Source organism: Rhinoderma darwinii, chromosome 7 (genome assembly GCF_050947455.1).
Source record: "Rhinoderma darwinii isolate aRhiDar2 chromosome 7, aRhiDar2.hap1, whole genome shotgun sequence".
NCBI lineage: Eukaryota > Metazoa > Chordata > Amphibia > Anura > Rhinodermatidae > Rhinoderma > Rhinoderma darwinii.
The window spans coordinates 83,136,622-83,151,869 of NC_134693.1; the positions used below are offsets into that span (position 1 = coordinate 83,136,622).

General features: G+C 38.8%; 1 long non-coding RNA gene across 2 annotated transcripts in view; it reads left to right on the plus strand.

The window, feature by feature from the left end:
* The window catches only part of LOC142657995 (uncharacterized), a 29,395-nt gene extending 15,161 nt beyond the window's left edge, over positions 1-14,234 (plus strand). The window contains exons 1-3 of one of the 2 annotated variants that reach the window (XR_012850011.1): positions 10,814-11,158; positions 13,432-13,549; positions 13,931-14,234. This is a non-coding gene — a long non-coding RNA (uncharacterized LOC142657995). Of the gene's footprint in view, positions 1-10,813; positions 11,159-13,431; positions 13,550-13,930 lie in introns of those variants that run through there. The other variant, XR_012850010.1, reaches the window with a different exon arrangement.
* The last annotated feature ends 1,014 nt before the right edge of the window (positions 14,235-15,248 follow it).

Genomic DNA, 15,248 nt, shown 5'->3' on the forward strand with positions numbered 1-15,248 from the left:
CTGCCTCCAAGTCCCCTAGTGGGACAAAATAAAATAAAGTTATATAAAATTAAAAAAGTAAAAGTTTAAAAGTAAAAATCCCCCTTTCTCCCTTATCAGTCCTCTACTTTTATTTAAAAAAAAAACTATAAAATAAGTAAACTATACATAATTTGTATCGCCACGGCCGTAACGGCCTGAACTACAAATGTATTTAGTTATTTATCCCGTGCGGTGAACGCTGTTAAAAAAAAAAATACTAATAAACCATACCAGAATCATTTCGTCTCCCAAAAATATTAAATAAAAAGATCAAAGTCGCATGTACCCAAAAATGGTACTGATCGAAACTACAGTTAGTTATGCAAAAAACAAAGCCATCACACAGCTTTCTTGATGGAAAATTAAAAAAGTAATGGCTCTAAGAATATGGCAACTCAAAAAGTAAAAGTATCTTATTGTGGAAATGCCATAAGACATTAAAAAACTATAAACATATGGTATCTCCATAATCGTATCGACCCGCAGAATAAAGTGAATGTCATTTATAGTGCACGGAGAAGGCTGTAAAAAAAAAAAAAAAAAAGGAATTAACATATAGTAGAATTGCTTATTTTTAGTCACCACACCTCCTAAAAAAATGAAATAGAAACTGATCAAAAAGTCGCATGCACCCCATGAAAACTACAATGAATTCCTCAGGGGGTCTAGTTTCCAAAATGGAGTCACTTTTAAGGGGTTTCCCCAGTACTGGTACCTCAGAAGCTCTGCAAATGCAACATGGCACCCAGAAAAAAATCCAGCAAAATCTACCTGCCTTTCTGAGCTCTGCTGTTTGTCCAGCCAGCAGTTTATGACCACTTATGGAGTGTTGCCTTAATTGGGAGAAATTGGTTTTCAAATGTTGGGGTGCTTTTCCTCCCTTTATTCCCTGTAAAAATGTGCAGGTTTTATCAGAAAAATTAGATTTTTAATTTCACAGCCTAATTTCACTAAATGCAGCAAAAAAAAAAAAAAGTGGGGTCTAAGTGCTCACTATGCCCCTCGATAATTTCCTTGAGGGGTGAAATTTGCCAAATGGGGCCACTTTTGGTGGGAGTCTACTGTTTTGGTACCACAAGACCTCTTCAAACCTAACGTGGTGCCTAAAATATAATCTAATAAAAAGGAGGCTCCAAAATCCTCTAGGTGCTCCTTTGTTTCAGAGGCCTGTGTTTCTGTCTATTAGCACACTAGGGCCACATGTGAAATATTTCTAAAAACTGCAGAATCGAGGCAATAAATATTGCGTTGCGTTTCTCTGGTAAAAATTCTCCTGTTTTACAGAAAAAAATAGAATAAAATGTATTTTCTGCATAAAAAAGTAAAGCTTTAAATTTCATCTCTACTTTGCTTTAAATTGCTGTGAAACGCCTAAAAGGTTAAGAGCCTTTCTAAAGGCTGTTTTGAATGCTTTGAGGGGTGTCTTTTTTAAAATGGGGTGATTTATGGGAGTTTCTAATATATAGGGCCCTCAAAGCCACTTCAGAACTGAACTTGTACCTAAAAAAAGGCTTTTGAATTTTTCTTCAAAATATGAGAAATTGCTGCTTATGTTCTAAGACTTGCAATATCCTAGAGTTCAAAGTGTTCAAAATAAATGATGTCAACATATAGTAGACATATGGGAAATGTGCACCAGTCACTATTTTGTGTGGTAATCCTATATCTTACAAGCAGATACGTTTAAATTCAGAAAAATCATAATTTTTCAAAATTTTGCTATTTTTCACAAATGAACACTGACTCTATCGACGAAATTTTACCACTAACCTAAAGTCCAATATGCCACGAGAAAACAATCTCCGAATCGCTTGGATAGGTATAAGCATTTCAGAGTTATTACCACATAAAGTGACACTTGCCAGATATGAGAAATGGGCTCTGAGCCTTAACCCCTTAACGCTATGTGACGTAATAATACGTCACAGGTGGTGTCCTGTTAACGCGAACTGACGTACTATTACATAGCGTTAACAGGGTACTGTGTCTGCAGACAGTTTGAACCCAGCCTAAAGTTATCACTGCTTTAACACGAGCATGTTACCTCCGTAATGGACGGAACGTATTTCGGCCGCATGTCCCGGACCGAACACACTGCAGGGAGCCGGGCTCCTAGCATCATAGTTATGTACGATGCTAGGAGTCCCTGCCTCGCTGCAGGACAACTGTCCCGTACTGTAATCATGTTTTCAGTACGGTACAGTAGTTCCACGGAGAGGCAGGGACTCCTAGCATCGTACATAACTATGATGCTAGGAGCCCGGCTCCCTGCAGTGTGTTCGGTCCGGGACTTGCGGCTGAAATATGTTCCATCCATTATGGAGGTAACATGCTCGTGTGAACCCAGCCTAACGCTATCACTGCTTCAAGGCCAGGGCCGGAGCTAGCATCCGGCGATTAACCCCTTAAATGCAGCACTCAAAACCGAGCGCTCCACCTATGGTGTTTACAAGCAGATCGGAACCCTGCAATGAAATCGCGGGGTTTCGATGACTGCTCCGGCAGACCGTCTGCCTCCTGTCTGCCAAGTACGGATGCCTGCTTGGTCTCGCTTGGGGCCTAAAAGGCGTCCGTACGCATTAACAAGATGGCTCAGAAGCTGAGCCTGCGCCATCAGCCGCTGGTGTCAGTTGTATGTTACAGCTGACACCGTGCTGTAATGGTAGGGAATGGAGCTAGTTCCGAGCCCTGCCATTAACCCCTTAGATGCCACAATCACGGCATTGACACGATGTAATCGTGAGGCTGCCAATCATTGCTATGGCAAACGGAGACCTAACAATGGCCTGGTCTGCCACGTATGATAGGTCTCGTCTTTGGGCAGGGCCTAATAGAGTAACAGGCTGACCGTTCTAACAGCTCAAATATGTGGTTCTCTTCACATCTTAGCCCTGTCATATGTCCAGGCAAATGATAAATGCCTTGAGCAGTGTAGTTTCCAAAACGGGATCACTTCTTGGGGCTTCCACTGTACTCTGGTACCTTTTAGGGTTTTGCAAATGCGACATTGCACCCAAAAACCAATCCAGCAAAATCTGCATGCTAAATAGCGCTCCTGCTATTCTGAGCCCTGGCGTGTGTTCATACAGCAGTTTATGACCACATGTGGGGTATTGCCGTACTCATGAAAAATTGATTGACAAATGTTGGGGTGAGTTTTCTCTATCCCTTGTGAAAACGAAAAAATTCAACTTGTTAGTGGAAAAAATGTTGATATTAATTTTTATAGCCTAATTCCAATAAATTCTGTAAAAGGCAAGTGGGGTCCAAATGCTCACTATATCCCTAGATAGATTCCTTAAGGTGTGTAGTTTCTCAAATGGGGTCACTTTTGGGGGGCTCCTACTGCTTTGGAAATTGTGAAAATGGAAAAATCAGAGCTAAAACTACATTTGTCAGCAAAAAACCTGTGAGGTCAAAATGTTCACTATACCCCTCGATAAATTCCTTGACGGGTGTAGTTTCCCAAATGGTGTCTTTTCGGTGGTGTTTCCACTGTTTTGGCCCCACAGGGGCTTTGCAAATGTCACATGGCACCCGAAAAACCATTGCAGCAAAACTGAGCCTCAAAAGCCGAATGGTGCTCATTCCCTTTTGAGGCCTGCCGTGTGTCCAAACAGCAGTTTATGACCATATATGGGGTATTGTCGTAATCCGGAGAAACTGCTTTTCAAACGTTGGGGTTTTTTCACCTTTATGACTAAAGATTTCTACTTTTTATTGGGTAAAATTTAGATTTTCATTTTCACAGCTTCATTCCAATAAATTCAGCAAAAAAGCTGTGGGGTCAAAATGCCCCCTATAACCCTTAATAAATTCCTTGAGGGGTGTAGTTTACCAAATTGTGTATTTTCGGTGGGGTTTCCACTGTTTTGGCCCCACAAGACCTCTTCAAATCGGACATGGTGCCTAACTAAAATATATTCTAATAAAAAGAAGGTCCCAAAGTACTCTAGGTGCTCCTTTGCTCGGGAGGTCTGTGCTTCAGTCCAGTAGCACACTAGGGCCACATGTGGGATATTTCTAAAAACTGCAGAATCTGGGCAATAAGACATTGCGTTGCATTTCTCGGGTAAAACCTTTTGTGTTAGAGAAAAAAAAGGGTTAAAAATGAATTTCTGCAAAAAAAAAAAAATGAGATTTGTAAATTTCACCCCTACTTTGCGTTTAATTCTTGTGAAAAGCCTAAAGGGTTACTAATCTTTCTAAATGCTGTTTTGAATACTTTGAGGGGTGCAGTAAATACTGAATGTATCAACCAAATTTTACCAGTAACAAAGTCTAATGTGTCACAAAAAAACAATCTCAGAATCACTTGGATAGGTAAAAGTATTCCAAAGTTAAAACAACATAAATTGAGACATGTCAGATTTGAAAAATGGAGCTGCGTCCTGAACGTGCCAACTAGTCCACGTTCTTAACCCCTTCAGGACCCAGCCTGTTTTGGCCTTCAGGACACAGACGGTTTTTTCAAATCGGACATGTGTTACTTTATGTGGTATTAACATCGGAATGCTTTTACCTATCCAAGCGATTCTGAGATTGTTTTCTCATGGCATGTGGTACTTTGTTAGTGAAAAAATGTGGTCGATAATTTCGGTATTTATTTCTGAAAAACACCAAAACTTAAAAAAATTAGCATTTTTCTAAATTTAAATGTATCTACTTGTAAAACAGATTGTAATACCGCGCAAAATACTTACTAGTTAACATTTCCCATATGTCTACTTTATGTTTGCATAGTTTTTGAAAGTTATTTTATTTTTCTAGGACACTACAAGGCTCAGAAATTTAGCAGCAATGTCTCATATTTTAAAGAAAATTTCAAAAGGCCATTTTTTTCAAGGACCAGTTCAGTTCTGAAGTGGCTTTGATGGCCTTATATATTAGAAAATACCCAGAAGTCACCCTATTTTGAAAACTGCACTCCTCAAGGTATTCGAATCAGCATTCACAAAGTGTTTTAATCCTTTAGGCGTTTCACAGGAATTAAGGCAAAGTAGAGGTGAAATTTACAAATTTTATTTTTTTTGCCGAAATTCATTTCTAATACATTTTTTTTGTTACACAGAAGGTTTTACCCGAGAAATGCAACTCAATGTCTTATTGCCCAGATTATGCAGTTTTTAGAAATAGCCCACATATGGCTCTAGTGCGCTAATGGACTGAAACACAGGAATCAGAAGCAAAGGAGCACCCAGTGGATTTTGAGCCTCCTTTTTTTTTTTAGAATATATTTTAGGCACCTTGTCAGGTTTGAAGAGGTCTTGTGGTGCCAAAACAGTGGAAACACCCCAAAAGTGACCCTATTTTGGAAACTACACCTCTCAAGGAATTTATCTGGGGATATAGTTAGCATTTTGACCACACAAGGTTTTCGGTAAATATATTGGAATTAGTCTGTAAAAATGAAATTCTACTGTTTTTCTGAAAAAAACATTCCTTGTAAATATTAAAAATGTCTGTTTTTTTTCAGAAAAACAGTAGATTTTCATTTTTACAGACTAATTCCAACAAATTTAGCGAAAAACCTGTGTGGTCAAAATGCGAACTATACCCCTAGATAAATTCCTTGAGAGGAGTAGTTTCCAAAATGGGATCACTTTGTTTGGGGTTTCCCCTGTTTTGGTCCCTCCAGGGCATTGCAAACGCGACATGGCACTGAAAACCAATCCAGCAAAATCTTTGCTCCAAAATCCAAATGGCGCTCCTTCCCTTCTGAGCCCTGTTGTGGGTCCAATCAGCAGTTTATTACCACATATGGGGTATTGCCATAATCGGGAGACATTGCTTTACAAATGTTGGGGTGCATTTTCTTCGTTATTCCTTGTAAATATAAAAAATGTCTATAACAAAGAAAATGCACCCCAACATTTGTAAAGCAATGTCTCCTAATTACGGAAATACCCCATATGTGGTAATAAACTACTGATTGGACCCACAGCACGGCTCAGAAGGGAAGGAGCGCCATTTGGATTTTGGAGCACAGATTTTGCTGGAATGGTTTTCAGTGCCATGTCGCGTTTGCAACGCCCAGGAGGAACCAAAACATGGGAAAACCCCCAAAGTTACCCGATTTTGGAAACACCCCTCAAGGAATTTTTGTAGGGGTATGGTGAGCATTTAGACCCCACGGGTCTTTTGCAGAATTTATTAGAATTAGGCTGCGAAAATGAATATCACAATTTTTTTCCACTAAAATGTTGCATTTTCACAAGGGATAAAGGAGAGAAAAAAAACAACCAATTTTTGTAAAGCAATTTCTTCCGAGTATGGAAATACCCCACGTGGGGGTCATACTTTTTTTTTTTCATTAGAAATGAATTAACCCTTTCAGGACTGATCCATTTTTTGCTTTCTTATTTTCGTTTTTCATTCCCCACGTTCTTAGAGCCATAACTTTTTTTTCTTTTTCCGTCAATAGAGTGGTGTGAGGGCTTATTTTTTTGCGGGAGGAGCTGTAGTTTCTATTGACTCCATTTAAAGTGCCATAAAATGTACTGGAAAACGGCAAAAAAATTTATTTGCGGACTGATATAGGAAAAAAATCAGATTCCACTTTTTAGGGTTTTCGTTTTTACGGCTTTCACCATGCGGTAAAAATGAAAACTTTACTTTTATTCTGAGGCTAAATACAATTACGGTGATACCAAATTTATATATATTTTTTTTTTTTTATATTATACTACTTTTACAAAGAAAAATCTAATTGTTAAAATAAAAATTGTTTTGTTTCACCACATTCTGAGAGCTGTAACTTTTTTTTATTTTTCGGTTGATTAAGCAGTGGGAGGTCTTATTTTTTGCAGGACAAGCCGTAGTTTTTATTGGTACCATGTTTTGGTACATAAAAAGTGATCCAAAAGTTGTATTTCATTTTTTTTTTAGAGCTAAAGTGACAAAAAAGACAGCCATTTTAGCAGTTTAAATTATTTACGTTTTTTACTGTGTTCACCGTGCGAGTTAAATAATGGTATATTGTGATAGTTCAGCCTTTTATGAACGTAGCAATACAAATTTTGTTTATTTTTTTACATAATTTCAGAAGAAAAATGGGAAAAGGTTGTTTTTTTTTTAACTTTAAACCTTTTTCTTTCTCACTACTAATAACTTTAATTCTTCTACACATTTTATTAGTCCCCTTAGGGGACTTGAACCAGCGACCATTGGATCGCTGGTATAATATACTGCAATATTAATGTATTGCAGTATATTGTTATTTTTACAAGCTTCTGTAACAGCACGTTTGCTGTTCCTGTCAGTTAGTCCTGGGTGTCAGTTGTAATACACCGCTGACACCCACAGCGTATGGAGCGGGCACAGCACGTGAGCCCACTCCATACATCACCCCCCGCAGCATGACGTGCTATTAAGTCCTAGTGCGCAAAGGGGTTAATGCATAGCGGATGGTGTGAATATTGCAATTTTCCACTGATATGCCATTTTAGTGCATAATATGTCGTGCCCAGTTTGTGCCACTGAAGACAAATACCTCATAAAACGTTAAGCGGGTTCTCTCAGGTATGGCAATGCAATATATGTGGGCGCAAATGGCTGTTTTTGCACGCTGCAGGGGTAAGAACGGAGGGAGCGCCATTTTGCTTTTGGAGTGCAGATTTTGCTTGGTAGTAGTTCTGTTTGGGGTTTTGCTGGTATTTCAGTTTATAATGTGGGGGCATATGTAAGCTGTGCGGAGTACATCAGGGCATAATAAGAGGGTATAATAATGCGGTAAATAAATAATAATTCATAGATGTCTGGCTGGTGTCGCACTGATAAATGGTGCCCAATCTTATCTGCTTTTGGACACTCTGCACATTTTGCATCGCCATATTCTGAGAGCCAGAACTTTTTTATTTTTTCACCACCGGAGCTGAGTGAGGGCTTATTTGTTGCGGGACAATCTGTAGTTTTCATTGGTAGCATTTTTGGGTACATGCAATAATTTTTTTTTTTTTTTTTTTTTAAATCACTTTTTATTCAATTTTTTTGCAAGCTGGGTGACCAAAATTCTGACAATGTTTTTTAGTTTATTTTTTGCGGCGTTCACCGTGTGCTATAAATGACAGTTTTACTTTATTTTGTGGGTTGGTACGATTACGGCGATACCATATGTATATGTTTTTTTTTATGTTTTGCAGCGTTTGCGCAATAAAATCACTTTTTTTATAAAATGTATTTTCTGTGTTACCATATTCTGAGAGCCGTAACTTTTTTATTTTTTAGTCAAAAAAAGCTGTGCAAGGGCTTGTTTTTTGCAGAACGGGTTGTAGTTTTTATCGGTACTATTTTCGGGTACATGCGACTTTTTGATCACTTTTTATTCTCTATTTTGGGAGGGGTGGTGACCAAAAAAATAGCGATTCTGGTGTAGATATTGATTTTTTTTGGGTGTTCATCGTTACGAACGCGGCGATACCAAATATGTGTACTTTTTTTAATGTGTTCATTTTTTCCTATAATGAAATTCTTATTATAGGAAAAAAAAACATTTTTTGTTTAGATAACTTTTTTATTTTTACACTTTTTTAAAAAACTTTTTATTCCTTTTTTTTTTAAACTTTTTTTACTTGTCCCACTAGGGGACATTTAGACTTGCAGCTTTGATCGCTGCTAGAGTACATTACACTACCTATGTAGTGTAATGTGTTCTAACTGTCATTGTGATGTGACAGTCACACTTACAGGAAGCCTCGGAGGACTTGCCGGGAAGCAAGCCCTCTGCAGGATGTACAGTTGCGGCGCAGCACGTGAAGAGGTTAAGGAGTTAAGGCCAAAACTAGGCTGCGTCATTAAGGGGTTAAACATACTTTTATTTTTCTAGGACTTTACAAGGCTTAAGTTTAGCAGTAATTCCTCACAATTTCAAGAACTTCAAAAGCCAATTTTTATAGGGTTCAGTTCTGAAGTTGCTTTGAAGGGCCTGTGTATTAGAAATCCCCATAAATCACCCCATTTTAAAAACTGCACCTCTCAAAGTATTCAAAACCACATTTAGATGGTTTCTAAACCACTAGGCATTTCACAGGAATAAAAGCAAAGTGAAGGTGAAATTTCAAATTAGATTTTTTTAATTGCAGATATTCAATTTTAATATATACACCATGTTCCAAATTATAATGCACATTGGATTTAAGTGTCATAAACATTTAATTATTAGTTTTTAAATTAAACTCATGGATTTTATTGTGTCTTAGGGCTCTTTGGATCATTGCAATTAATCAGGTTTCAAGCAATATGAGAAAGAAAAAGGATCTCTCTGCTGCCGAAAAGTGTGAAATAGTGCAATAGCTTGGATAGGGTATGAAAACATTGGATATTTCAAGAAAACTTAAGGGTGATCATCATACTGTGAAAAGATTTGTGGCTGATTCAGAGCACAGATGGGTTCGTTCAGAAAAAGGCATAATGAGGAAGGTTTCTGCCAGACAAATTAATAGGATTAGGAGAGCAGCTGCTAAAATGCCATTGCAAATCTGCAAACAGGTATTTGAAGCCTCTGGTGCCTCTGAAGTCCCGCGAACCTCAATGTGTAGAATCCTCCAGAGGTTTGCAAGTGTGCATAAAGCTATTATTCGGCCACCCCTAAACAATGCTCACAAGCAGAAACCGTTGCAGTGGGCTCAGAAATACATGAAGACTAATTTTCAAAAAGTGTTGTTTACTGATTAGTGCTGTGCAACCCTGGATGGTCCAGATGGATGGAGTAGTGGATAGTTGGTGAATGGCCACCATGTCCTAACAAGCCTGCGACGTCAGCAAGGAGGTGGCAGAGTCATGTTTTGGGCTGGAATCATGGGGAGAGAGAGTTGGTAGGCCCCTTTAGGGTCCCTGATGGTGTGAAAATGACCTCTGCAAAGTAAGTAGAGTTTATGACTGACCATTTTCTTCCGTGGTACAAAAAGAAGAACCGTGCCTTCCGTAGCAAAATGATCTTCATGCATGAGAATGCACCATCTCATGCTGCAAAGAATACTTCAGTGTCATTGGCTGCTATGGGCATAAAAGGAGAGAAACGCATGGTGGGGCCCCCATGTACCCCTGACCTCAACCCTATTGAGAACCTTTGGAGCATCCTCAAGCAAAATATCTATGAGGGTGGGAGGCAGTTCACATCAAAACAGAAGCTCTGGGCGGCTATTCTGACATCCTGCAAAGATATTCAAGCAGAAACTGTCCAAATACTCACAAATTCAATGGATGCAAGAATTGTGAAGGTGATATCAAAGAAGGGGTCCTATGCTAACATGTAACTTGGCCTGTTAAGTTTTTTTTTTATTGAATTTGATTTCTGTAAATATGACCTCCTGATGCTGCAAATTCAACAAATTACCATTTCAGTTCTCTTTACAACCTTTAAAATGTTTTGATCTCTGTTGTGCATAACAATTTGAAACCGTGCATTTTGAGTTTTTTTACTTCTAAAAAAAAAACCTGTTATCACTAGGAGATTTGTTCAATAAAATTTGCATTATACTCCAACTGCTGATGGCTTGAAGATTATACTGACTGTCATTTGCATCAAATATTTAGGAAAATCAGTGAAAAATAACATTTGCATAATAATTTGGTGTGTGTGTGTGTGTGTGTGTGTGTGTGTGTGCATATATATAATTTTTTTTTCTTTTTTTTCCTATAACACTGAAGATTTTACCAGAGAAAAACAACAATTTTTTTTTTCTTAATTCGGAAGTTTTTAGAAATATATTATATCTGGCCCTAGTGTGCTGCTTGACTGCAATGCTGAAGGAGCACCTTGTGGATTTTGTGGCCTTTTTATTAGAATATATTTTAGGCACCATGTCCGGTTTGAAAAGGTCCTGTGGTGCCAAAATATTGGAAAACCCCCAGGGTGCAGTGAGCATTTTGACCCTACAATGAAAAATATATATATTTTTTCCAATAAGATGTAGTTTTAGCTCAATTTGTTTTTTTTCATTTTCACAAGGAATAAAGGAGATCAAGCACCCCAAAGTTTGTACATCAACTCGAGTATGGAAATATCGCATATGTGGACATAAACAGCTGTTTGGGCACACAGCAGGGCTCAGAGTGGAGGGAGTACTATTTGGCTTTTGGAGTGCAGGTTTTGCTGGAGTGCCTTCTGGGTGCCATGTCACATTTGCAGAGCCCTGAGGTATCAGTACAGTGAAAACCCCTAAAATGTGATGCCTTGAGGAATCATCTATGGGTATAGTGAGAATCTTGACCCCCAAAGGTTTTTTGCTGAATTAATTAGAATTAAGCTGTGAAAATGAAAAATTGCATTTTATTTCCCAATAAGATGTAGTTTTAGATCAACATTTTTTATTTTCACAAGGAATAAGGAAGAAAAAGCACCCCATCGTCTTGTAAAGCAAAGTCTCCTGAGTATGGCAATACCCCAAGTGTGGTTATAAACTGGTGTTCGGACATATGGGAGGGTTCAGAAGAAAAGGAGTGGTATTTGACTTTTGGGGCGGATCTGGGCGGATTACATCAGGGCATAATAAGAGGGTATAATAATGGGATAGATCATACAATTATCCCATAGATGTTTGTTACGTTGTGAAGCAATTTGTTATGCACAGGCCAGTGTCCCACTGATGAGCTGTATCCTTTCTTAGCATCGTTTTGTAACACTGCACCCTTTTGGGACTGTGTTGCCCTGGTATAATACCGGTGCCCTCGCTTCCAGCAGATGCGCTACTGGTTGTCCCTTCCCTTCCTGGTTCCTAAGTACTCGGGCCTTGATAACCACTGCTTGAAACTGAAGGAATATTCCCAAACGGCCTGCACAATGGGATGTTTTATTTATCACCGCCTTACTAATGACACAATAATTTAAAAAAAAATTTCAGTTGATGGTGCTCATGAGGGCTCATGTTTTTTGTGAGAAAAGCTGTCAATTTTAATGCTACCATTTTGGGACACGCAAAACTTTTTGATCACTTTTTATTTTATATTTTGGCAGAGGAAATGACCAAAAACAAACAATTCTGAAATAGTTTTTTTTTTATTGTTTTCTTTTTTTTTCCATTCACCGTGCACCATAAATGACATGTTAACTTTAATCAGTGCGTCGATACGATTAAGGTGATACCAAATTGATATAGTTTTTTTCATGTATTGCAGATTTTGCACTATAAAATCACTGTTTTCAAATTGATCATTTGTTTTGTGTCGCCATATTCGAAGACCCAAAAGTTTTCTATTTTTGTGTCAGAGCTGTCCAGGATTATTTTTTTTTTTGCAAGACACACTGTCTTTTTTTTATTTTGTACTATTTTGGGGTAAATGTGACTTTTTTTTTTTTCTAATTTTGTCGGCAGAAGATGTGACCTAAAAACAGCAATTCTGATGTTATTTTTCATATTTATTTTCTTTTTTTACGGCGTTCACTGTGCGGGATAAATTACATAATAATTTTATAGTATAGGTTGTTACGGATGTGGCGATAACTAACTGTTTTATATAGAGTTTTATTATTTTTTATTTTTTTTAGAATCCTAAAATACTTATGGGTAAAAAGGACATTTTTGTGTTTTGTTTTTAACTTGAAACATTTTATTTATTTATTTATTTATTTTTACAACACTAGGGAACTTGAAGGCCTGCAACACTGATCGTTATACTAATACCTACATAGTGCAATGAATTATAGCGGTCAGTGGGACACTGTTAGCAAGTATCAGAACGGTCCTCATAGGCTTCCATACTTGGCATTGCCATACCAACCATCAGCGCCCTAGCGATCGCGTCGCTGGGGTGCTAATTGGCTAAAAAAAAACCTTAGAGGCTGGGGTTGCTATTGAGCGTGACATCTGAGGGGTTAATCGGCGAGATCAAGGACTAGTTCCGGTCCTGGCCATTACATCACGGGGTCAGCTGTGACAGCTTCTGAGCCCGCGCCATCACCGCGATGTAACTGTAGTGCGGTTTGCGGGAACCTTGTCCCGACAGCGCTGTAAATATACACGAGGTGTGTCAGGAAGGGTTTAAAAAATAAAAAATAGTAAGTAAAAACTGATTTAGGAAGTGCACTATGAAAGTCACCAACTTTTTTGGGGGTCAAAGAATAAGTTATAAATGAGCGCCACTTTATTTTATTGGGCCTTGATTCTCTTGGCCATTAGGGCTGAGGCTTTTTTGAGGCTTGAGTATTGCAATCTAAGTCTGGAAAGATTTTTTCCAAACTGGTAAGGAAGATGGAATCCAAGTTTCCTCTTTGACCTCGGCAGCACCCAGGGTTATTTATTCCTACCCAGTCTAAGGACAGATCTTAGTTAAGCAGCATATAAAGAGTTAATGGACACAAGTATAAAGCTCCACCTATCAAGGCACTCATGTTGGAAAAAAAATTCTGTCCCTGCCTGTACAGGTAGCTGTGCTACTTGGCAGCATACTAATATTTCTTTCTTTTTTTCCTAGGTTACTCAAATGTATTTCTTTGAAGCCTGACAGCAATACAGAGCCTACCTGGATGTTTGTATCATGTGATTAGTGTTTTTACACATACGCTGCTCCTGTGTCCTGTGGATTTGTTTGGGTAGGTATCACCCTGTCTACAGCTTTCTCTGTACCTCACATTCTGCTGCTGGAGGGATGACACACGGCTCCATCTGACATCACACGCTGAGGCTGGAAAGAGGGCGGAACCAGAAGTGATGAGGCGCTGCCTTCCACGTCTTACAAGCGGTAGAGAGGGGGCGCCGGATATGGCGCCGCTACGTCTGACATCAAGCGCTGTCAGAAGTCCCAGAAGTGACTTCTTGAAATGCCGCATTATTTAAAGACTGGCTGTTTACCCCTCATGCACAGCTCGGCATGCTAGGCAGCAGTGACTCCACTGTATTAAGATGATTGTTTCCCCACCAGGGGCGTTTATTTTATTATATGGCTGTTATGCTTATACCTCTCTCTTTTTCAGATGTCCAGCCTTTCTTCATCTGTGAAAAGAAAGAGGAACACACACTGTGCATATCTTGCTTGCAACCAATTCCTGATGAATTGCCTGATCAGGACTGTGTCAATTGTGCCCCTCCTCAGACGCGAAGCTAGGTTCACCAGCACCTGGGGCAAAGATTCATTTTGGAGCCCCCCCCCCACCACCTCTTTCCCATCAGCTCCTTCAATCTTTCTACCAATCAATGACGTGTCTTTTCTTTTCCACATTTTTTTTATGTAACTCGAGAATAAAAACATTTGTACATTTTACAAGCAATAAAGTTCTATACACCAGAACAAAGCACATTACATATATACAGCACCAGAACCAAGCTCCGTACATGAATATATCACCAGAACAAAGCTCAGTACAAATACATTTCAGTACAGAGATCATTTGCAAAGTCAAGTTAGCAGCTTCCAGTATGACCTTAATAATGGTAATCATATACTGGGAGTTGCTTATACCCCACAAAATATAATTCCCTCCACCATCTGTAAAGATCATACAGTAATAATTAGGCTTCGTTCTCACTTGAGTCGTGGTTCCGTTCATGGGTTCCGTCAGACCTTTCTGTCAGGGGAACCCACGAACGGAAACCAAACGGAAACCATAGCTTTCCGTTAACATTTCAATGGTAAAGTTTCCGTTGCTAATGGTTTCTGTTTGTCTCCGTTTCACAAGGTTTATTGGCGGTATCAATAGGGTAGTTGACTGTATCCACCTGTAATCTATCACATCTAACTTAGATGTGATGTATTACAGGTGGATCCAGCGTGTCAGAGACACACAGGACCCTCTGACACTGAACCCATCAGTCCCACAGACCTGACAAGTTCAGGATTCAGCGTAAGATACAGCTGCTCTGTATACAGGATACTGTAAACAGAATACAGACCAGCTGTATCTCAAAAAGTTAAAATATTTTTTTAATATAAACTAATTATAAAGTTGCACAAAACACACTGACATTTGAAAAAAATTAAAAATCCCTTTCAAAGGTGTGCATAACCTTTACTGCAAACAATGAGATTGTAACAACCATTGTTCAGTAAGACACGCAGCACATGCAGTTTTACCAAAAGTCGGTGCAATTTTTAAATGATTGTTAATGTCTGCAAAAAACTCCATGGACATTAACAATCATTTGAAAACTGTGCTGACTCGTGGGAATGCAGCATGTTGACGTGGTTTGCAGCTGTATCGTTGTAAGACAGCAGCTACTATATGTATATACTGTACGGGTATGTTCACACAGGGCAGATACACTGTGTGAAAGCACTGCTCTGTGGTGCAGTTT